The sequence below is a fragment of the Carlito syrichta genome, unplaced genomic scaffold (assembly GCF_000164805.1).
Source record: "Carlito syrichta isolate Samal-C Ts95f unplaced genomic scaffold, Tarsius_syrichta-2.0.1 Scaffold316272, whole genome shotgun sequence".
Classification (NCBI taxonomy): Eukaryota; Metazoa; Chordata; class Mammalia; order Primates; family Tarsiidae; genus Carlito; species Carlito syrichta.
The window spans coordinates 395,146-404,427 of NW_007260368.1; positions in this window are offsets into that span (position 1 = coordinate 395,146).

Consider the following 9,282-nt stretch of genomic DNA (forward strand, 5'->3'; position numbering starts at 1 on the left):
TGCAACCTCTGTGGAAAGCAGTGTGGCGATTCCTAAAAGCTCTAAATATGAAATTCCCATATGACCTCGCAATCCCCCTACTGGGAATATATCCTGAAGAACTCAAATCACTCTATAAAAAAGATACCTGCACACGTATGTTTATCACAGCATTGTTCACAATAGCAAGAACCTTTAAGTAACCATGCTGCCCATCAAAAGAGGACTGGATTTTAAAAATGTGGTACATATACATGATGGAATACTATGCAGTCATAAAAAAGAACAAAATCATGAATTTTGCAGCAACCTGAATGGAACTAGAGTCTATAATACTGAGTGATCTCTCACAGAAACAAAGATCTGAGTATCACATGTTTTCACTCATATAATGGACCTTGAGCATCCAATGTAATACTATAAGAAAATGACTGACAGTAGTGGGAAACTATGGGGTGGGGAGGGAGATGGGATTAACGGTAGCAAATATCTGTCTGGGGACGGGGAAACACCTCTTATCAACAAGGATGCCTGAACGAAACATATTTGCATACCTAACCCTTAACTGTACCCAACAATATCATAATTATATATATATATATATATATATATATATATAAAACAAAAAAGCAACAAAAAAACAGGCTATTACAAAATGTAATCTGTAGGTAGATTTTATCATTTACTTACAGATTACACAATGCTATTAGACAAGTGTATGGTCAATGCCTAATAGAATCACAATCACTCCTAATTCTGGTATTTCAACATAATATTTCACCATAATGCATTTGAGCCCAAATTGCATTCCTTGCTTCCTATTACTCATGTTCTAAACAGTTCAGACTGCTAAAACAAATCATCATAGACTGGTGACTTAAACCAACATTTTCCAACGTTTTGGCATCAGGGAGCAATTTCATGGAAGATAATTTTCAACAGACGGGAGTTGGGGAATGGGGAGTGATCAGTAGGCATTAGATTCCCATAAAGAGCACACAAGCTAGATCCCTTGCATGTGCAGTTCACAACAAGGTTTGCACTTGTATGAGAATCTAATGCCCCCACTTATCTGACAAAGAAAACAGCACCGTTGAGACACAGCTTGCCTCCTGCTGTGTGTCCTGGTTCCTAACAGGCCACAGACTGGTACCAGTCCACAGACCGTGGTTGGGGACCACTGGCTTAACCAACATAAATTTCTTATAGTTCTGAAGGCTGAAATTCAATATCAAGTTGCCAACATGGTTGGGTTCTGGGAGGGCTCTCTTCCAGTTACAGACTGCCAACTTCTCATTGTATCCTCAAATGGTAGGAAAAAAAGGAGCCAGATTTCTGTCCTCTTGTTATTATGACATTAATTCCATCAATAAGGGCTCTACTTTCATGACTCAATCAGCTCCAAAAGGTCCCACTTTCAAATATCAAGTTTCAACATATAAATTTGGGAGTCACAAACATTCCGTCATGGCAACTAGTATATTTTTTGAAATGACAAATCTCAGGAAAAACTGTCATTCATTGACCCATCTTCCTATATCAAAAATATTTCTACTTTGGAGTTTTATTCTTTTTTTTAAGAACAGTGAATTCTGATATATTTACTCAAAAATGGGTAGAGTTTAAGGAATGAATATAGGTGAAAGGTTCATTTCTTTACTTATACTCAACAACCAAATATTGCTGTAATAAGTGTTAAAAAATCTGAGACTTTTAAAATAAAAAAGTAATTTTTTATGACATCAAGGTAGAATTATTATTATTGATTATTATTGCCTTTGTGCAGTTTCACAGAAGGACTTGACTCTTCAACTATGTTCATGCTTTTGAGACTTTTGCCCCTAGTTAGAATAGCTAATAACATATTGGATTATAATTACGGACTAAAACATTTTTTTAAAGGTTTTTTTTTGGGGGGGGACTCCTATTGAGTAATTCAGGACACAATTTTCAGAATAGTTTTGAGTAGAATGTGTCAAGTATTAAATACTATAAAAGTTGTTTTATTAGCTAACCTAATGCATATTGATGATTCTGAAGTCTATGCTTAGTTTTTCACAATACACATTTTCCATGAACTTTTTTTTTTTTTTTTTGAGTTGGAGTCTCACTCTGTTGCCTAGACTGGAGTGCAGGGCCACTCCCGGCCACTGCAGCCTCGACCTGCTGGGATCTGGCGATCCCTCCACCTCAGCCTTCCAAGTTGCTGGAACTACAGGCGCGTGCTACCATGCCCGGCTAGTTTTTGAGTTATTGTAGAGACGAGGTACGAGTTCTCGCCAAGTTGCCCAGGAGGGTCTTGAACCCTCAGGCTCAGGCAATTCACTCGCCTCGGCCTCCCATAGTGCTGGGATTACAGGCTGAGCCACCAAGCCCGGCCTCCATGAATGTTTTGAAGACCCCCCCCATGTGTGTGTGAATAAAAACTGAAGCCATAGTTGTCAATAGTCATCAGCCAATCTTTTCTTCAAAATGACACATTCTACAAAAGCCTCTGCAAAGTCTTTATTTATTTAAATAGTGTAATAAATTTGGTACTTTCTAGAATTCCTGTAGTTTTTTGTTTGTTTTGGGTTTTGTGTGTGTGTGTGTGTGTGTGTGTGTGTGTGTGTGTGTGTGTGTGTGTGTATTTTCTTCAATTCTCTAATTGGTTCAGTCGAAAAACCAGAACACTTAAAGTTAAGAGAAACTGTCCTAATTCTGTCATAAATTAATTGACAATTAGCATCTAGGAAAGACCCTATTTATATTTAGACCTTCATTTTTTTCCTTTAAATTTTTTACCTTTTTATTTTTTTTGAGTTGGAGTCTCATTCTGTCAATCAGACAGGAATGCAATGGCATGCTCCCAGCCACCGCAGCCTTGGCCTGCTGGGCTCTGGCGATCCTTCCACCTCAGCCTTCCAAGTAACTGGAACTACAGGCTAATTTTTTAAAAAAATTTATTGTAGAGATGAGGGCTCACCAAGTTCCCCGGGTGGGTCTCGGACCCTCGGGCTCAGACAATCCACTAGCCTCGGCCTCCCAAAGTGCTGGGATTACAGGGTGAGCCACCCGAGCCTGGTGGCTTTAATTTCCTTTAATTTCTGGAGTGAAGCATTAATAGCATCAATGACTTAATTATTTTTGTCATGGAAAAACTTATTTAAATTAGGTCTTTCAAAGTATCTAAACATGTAAAACAGGTAAAAGTCAAACTTCTATGATAAGGGTGTGAAGGCTTATAGGAACCCTACTTGTTTAAGTTATCCACACCCCCAACCATTTCCCTCAAATTGCCACCCAGAGGTGCCCTTTCAAATTATTAGAAATTCACTTAATTAAATTTGAAAACCTGTTAATTTAATTATTTTCAGATTCATTTACTGATCTGAAGTCCAAAACACAAAACTTAATCTACATTTACCAATTCACCTAAAAATCATTATATTTTCTTCCTAAAAGTCTTCCTGACAATGTAACATAAAAATACAACAGTGTTGTTTTATATATCTGTACTAAGAGAGCCAGAATTTGAGATATAGTAGCCTCTTGCCATATAAATAAAGAAGGTCCTTTTTTGTATCAGTCAAGAGAAAGTATGAGATTCCTAATTCATTGCATTTAATTCAAAAGAAATATGTTGTTCTACTAAAATTCAGAATTCACATTAGGAACCACAGCTCCAACAGAGCATTTAAATTTTAAATCATTGTTGAAAGGACATTGATATATACTTATTTTGTGTCATTGGCAATTCAACAGCATGTTGTAGGAAGAGCATTCTGCCCAAAAAAGGTTAAAAAAAAAAAAGCCTAGATGAAATAAGGTGCCATGATGTTTTGGGCAGCTATGCCATGAGTATTCTGATGCTCAGTTTAATTTTCATTTCATTAGACCCAGATGGTGCAGTTTCTCAACATACCTAGCAGAAAAGCAAGAGCAAGATGTTCACAAACTAACAGACTTCCAGTGATGAAAATGTGACTGTTAATTGCAAGGTTTTATTTCCAGATGTTCAGATAGCTGAGTGCTTTTCAGACAGCACAAAAAGCTTGGCAGAATAGTTCTAAGAAAGTAAAATAAGATGAAATTAAAAAAAGAAAACTACCAAAGTTTGAGAAGTATGAAGTTACCATAAAGGATTGAATATTCAAAAATATTTTAATGACAGGAACATCTGGAAGACAAGGAGAAAATGCACAGGGAAAAAGAACAATCAGTTTAGGTTCATGTGTGAAAGACAAAGCTTGTGACAATGTATTTAACTTGAATAGTAAAATATGCAGTATCCTTTTTTTACTAGGTCTTCAGTGTGAATGCTAAGAGTTCAAGAAGAAAACTTATTTAATATGTTGGTCTATGTTTAAATAAGTAAAATAATTATCTGCAAAAGGTACATGATTTTTATTTTTTGGAGAAAGTGCTCCTGTAGTTCATCATTCTTTCAAAAAATTTCAACCAATATTCAATATTGCTATATCTGTAGTGAGGAACAGTCACACACATCTGTGACATATATGCTCTATAAAAATGAGATTCTTCAATTGTGTAAATATTTCTCAGCAAGGACCACTGAAAGACTTGATTTTCTCTGAAATATATTTGTGAACATGCTAAGAAATCAAATATGGGTGATTTTTAGAGAAGTGAGGAAGGATGCTTTTCATGAACTGGAATGACCAAACATGGACGATCCTATACTAACATCGGCAAGATATTTTTGAAGTGTGTACTTCCAGTGTATGTATATCAATTTTGACAATAAAGAATAAACCTGTACTTCTAGTAGTCAAAATATATTGTAAGGTATATTTTAAAAATTATTTAAAATGAAAGTATTGGCTTCCAAGTCAGATGTAATATATTGTGATAGGCTAATTTATCTGTCACAAAAAATAAAAATAATAGACAATTTCTAAACCATAATTTTGAGAATCTAAGAGTACTGTGAATTAGTGAAGACTAGGTAAAGTAAAATTCCAGAAATGAAAAAGACTTTCCTAGGAGAGTGACAACTTCTAGACCTCCAGTTGTTTTCTTTCATAGGAGCATTTAGAAAATATAGGTATCAGGTTAGGATAGTTTGGTTTAGATAGAAGGTCTCTGCTGGGAGAAAGATATGTCAGTAGAGATTTTAGCAGTTGTACAGTTTTCACTTACAGATTTCTGTTTCAGGGATCTCAAATGTATGATCAGCTTTCACCCAGACATATTTGCTGATTTTTGGAGTGATGTGGGAGGATGGAAGCTGGGTTAAAGACATCTTAAAAGAACAGAGTAAAATATTCTGTAGTTTTGTTGTCCTTAGAAGACAACAACCTTTTGGAGGAACTGCTTTAAACTCTTGCTCATCTCTGCCTTAAGATACGTGTCCTATTTGGAACCCCCACAGCATGGAAAATTTTAAAGAGCTAAGCTCAAAGCCATTTGATGGTGGAAAAGAATCCCCTACAATGTTTCAGAGATGAGGAAGTAGAGATCTGCCAGGCACTCATCAAAATTCAGATGAAGAGCTAACTAAAACCCAGATTCACCTAGACCTATCTTTTCTTTTTCTGTAAATAATTCATTCCACTCTCTTCATGCTTGCTTGGTTTCTGAAGAGAAATCTGATGTAATTTTTATTCTGTACCTAGATAAGCAAGCAGTTATTTTCCCTTCTGTTTTTTTCAATATTTTCTGTTTGTCTTTGGTGTTCTGCAGCCTAGATGTAAATGTTGTGGTATTTATCTTGCTTAGTGTTCTCTGAACTCTACTAATCTGTTGTTTGTTGTATGTAAGTTTGGAAAATTCTGAGCCATTATTACTTCAGCTGTGCTGTTCTGCCTCTCTCTTTTGTCATTTGTTATTTCTTCTGATATATGCATGTTTCATCTTTTGTAATTTTCCAAAGTTCTTGGAACTTCTACTCCCTTTTCTGTTGTTATTGTTCTTTTGTTCTTTTTGCCTGGCTCTGTTGAGTCTTCTGATATAAGTTGTTAACAGTGTTTTTTTACTTCTAATATTGTATTTTAATTCTCCCTATGTGTCTTTATCTCTCTGCTTGTATCACTAATCTATTATTTTAGTACATTAATCATAGTTGTTTTTAAATTCCAAATCTAATAATTCAAAAATCTCTGTCATCCTTATTTGTCTCTAGAACTTGCTTTGTCTCCTCAGACTGTGTTGTTTTCTAGCTGTTTGGCATGCCTTGCAATTTTTTTTTCTTGAAAGTCACACATCAAGCCGGGCTCGGTGGCTCAGCCTGTAATCCTGCGCCTTTGGGAGGCTGAGGTGAGTGGATTGCCTGAGCTCGCAGGTTTGAGACCTGCCTGGGCAACTTGGCGAGACCTCATCTCTACAGTAAATCAAAAAATCAGCAGGGCATGGTACCGTGCGCCTGTAGTTCCAGCTACTCGGAAGACTGAGGCGGAAGGATCTCCAGAGCCCAGCAGGCGAGGCTGTGGTTGGCCAGGAGCGGCCACGGCGGCCACTGCACTCCAGTCTGAGCGACAGAGTGAGATGCCAACTCAAAAAAAAAAAAAAAGAAAGAAAAAGAAAAGAAAGTCACACATCATGTATCAGGCAATAGGAACCAAGATAAACTTTTAAGTTTACCTAGCTATAAGTTAGGCTCTGCTTTACATTTGCTGTAGATGGCAGAAGTTTCTTCTAGGCTTCTTGCTTTTGTCTCTCTTATATTTGGGTTTTCATAGAAACTATTTTTCACCACTATCAGTTTTAATTCACTCCTATATTGGGCTTTGTTGATGTGGTGATAGTCATTAGGAAGGCAAATCATTCTATAATGTATGCTTTTTTCAAATCTCCGATAGTTTTAGTGGGCCTGAATCCCAGGGATGTGATTTTCAGAAGAGTTTATTAGCCTTTTCTCACCTTTTGTGAGACAGGAAGAATAGCATGGTCTTGAGTTGTTTTGTTGCCCCCCTTTTTTTTTTTTTTGTCAGATAAGCCTCTGGTAAAGCAGTTTATCTTGACGGTAGGACTTTGATATGAGGAATTGAACATTCTGGACATAGTATTTCAAAGTGTGTATTTTTTTCCCTTTGTATTTTAAAAAATGATTACTTTTCCCTCTCCTTTCTTGAAGCACAAAGAGTCTTTCCTTTGATCTTTACCAAGAGAATCTGGTGGGACTTCTGAAACTAAAGCTCATCAAAATGTGGGCAACCTTCCTAAGATTGTGCTGCCAATAGTTTCCTCCCTTAAAGTAATTTATACTCAATGTTGAGCAATTTGTTAATTATCATTCAAGTGTACCTAGAAGTTACTAGTTCCAGCACCTTATGGTCTCAGTAAGCTGATCTCAGCTATGATGTTCTATTTTTTGTCTGTCTCTCCAGTTTTCAAGATTTTGGGCTGACCTGTTGTTTCAATTCTCTGATAGACCTAAGAAGAGTTGTGGAATTTAAATTTGTTCAGCATTTTTTCTCATTGTAAGCAAAGGAGTGATGACAATTAAGCTGATTAAATGTCAGAACTAAGACTGGAAGACTTTAGGTTGATTATCAACAAAAGCTATGGAAGCCAGAAAAGAGTCGCATCATATATGTAAAATACTGAAAGAAAAATGTGGGGGACCCAAAAAAGCCAAGAATTTTTTTATGAAAAATTATGTATTTATTCTTGACATATTTAAATTGCAGTCACCTTCAAGGTACTCTTCATTTGACGTGTCTCAATACATCTATTGAGACGCTTTTTCTACTGCTCAAAACAGTTTTGAATGATCAACTTTAATGCCTTTTGGTGCTCCTGCCATTTTTGTTTGTTTGTTCTTTTGTTTCACCTCTTCCACACCAGCAAAACATTTCCCATTAAGGACATTTTCATCTGAGGAAACAAAAAACAGTCACTTTGGGCAAGATTGGGTTAATAGTAACGATAGGGAATGGGGGGGTCATGCTGCTTTTCATCAAAAACTGCTGAGCACTGGACACAATGTGGACAGATGTGCTTGTAAATCCTCCATCATGAAACAGGCAAACACATTGAAGGAATCTCCCAAAAAAATTTTGCTGAAGCCAAACACAGCCTCTCACAACAACATGAGCTGGTACACCAATGTCGATGGGTTCCTAGAACACTCACCTACTGGATGAAGCCTGTACTACAAGGAACCCACTCTCCAAAAAATAATTCCAGTTTTTTTTTTGTTCTCCCTTGTATACCAACTTAAAATTCTGTATGCAGCCAAAGTGTAGTGTTCTTTAATGAAGGTAGAATTAAAATTTTTCCAACACAGCAATTCTGTTATCAGCAATTGCACACTAGGAAAGAATAAACAGGTAAAGGAAAAATGATTCCAGGTGGACGAATGGAACTACAGGAAGAAAAAAAACAGTAAAGAATATTACAAAGGTTACAGAAGTGGGCAAATAAAAAATAATATATTTTAAATACTTCACATTTATTTGTGTTTACAATAAGACATTTTATAAGTAGGAAATTCCTAATTATAAATAGATTGTAATCACTTAAAGATGCATATTGAGAACTTTAGAGTAACCACTAATACATCAGCATAAACAATATAGAACTATGTAGCTAAGATATATTTTAAAAATCATTATTAAAAAGAGGAGGTCAACATGAGCATACTTACAAATTTTACTATTTTATTTGCATTTGACTATATCATATTGTGTATCCATTTCAGTTCACATGCTTCAGTCTAGAGATCACTGGTTAAAAATTCTGATATTGGAAACTTTAATTTTGAATTAACTTGTTTGTTTCTCTTTATATGGTTTTGTGAATAATTATTTTTATTTAAATAACAATTATTTAGAAAGTGGTTAATATTTATTTTGTAAGAAGCACATAACATTTATTAAGAGCAGATTTAAAAAATCTCAAAGGTGGATAAGCAGTTTTCACTTAATATTTTACAGCAATAGTTGCATATACACTGGAAGGCAGGTTATATATGTGACTTAAATGTATGAAATTATTTTGAGTTTTTGTTGTTTTTCAGAACAAATATAAAGTGTAAACAGTTTTGGAATATGTTAAGAAATATAATCTATAATATTTACTAAATGGTTTTACTACCAAAAATATTGAGTTTTTCTGTGATCTTCATATCACTAAGTCTCACAAGTCAAGTCTTCTTGTAGTAAATTGTTTTCTGTGGCTATAATGAAAACACTGCGATAGGTGTTCCCTTATTATGTTACATTTATCCAAACAATACTTGTGGAAATATTAACAAATCATAGTAAGAAGTAAAGAAGATGCCTGAGAATATTCCAAACCTGTTCTGATTAACTGATCTCCTATATATTTTCTACCTTATAGAAGATCAGGTAACAACAA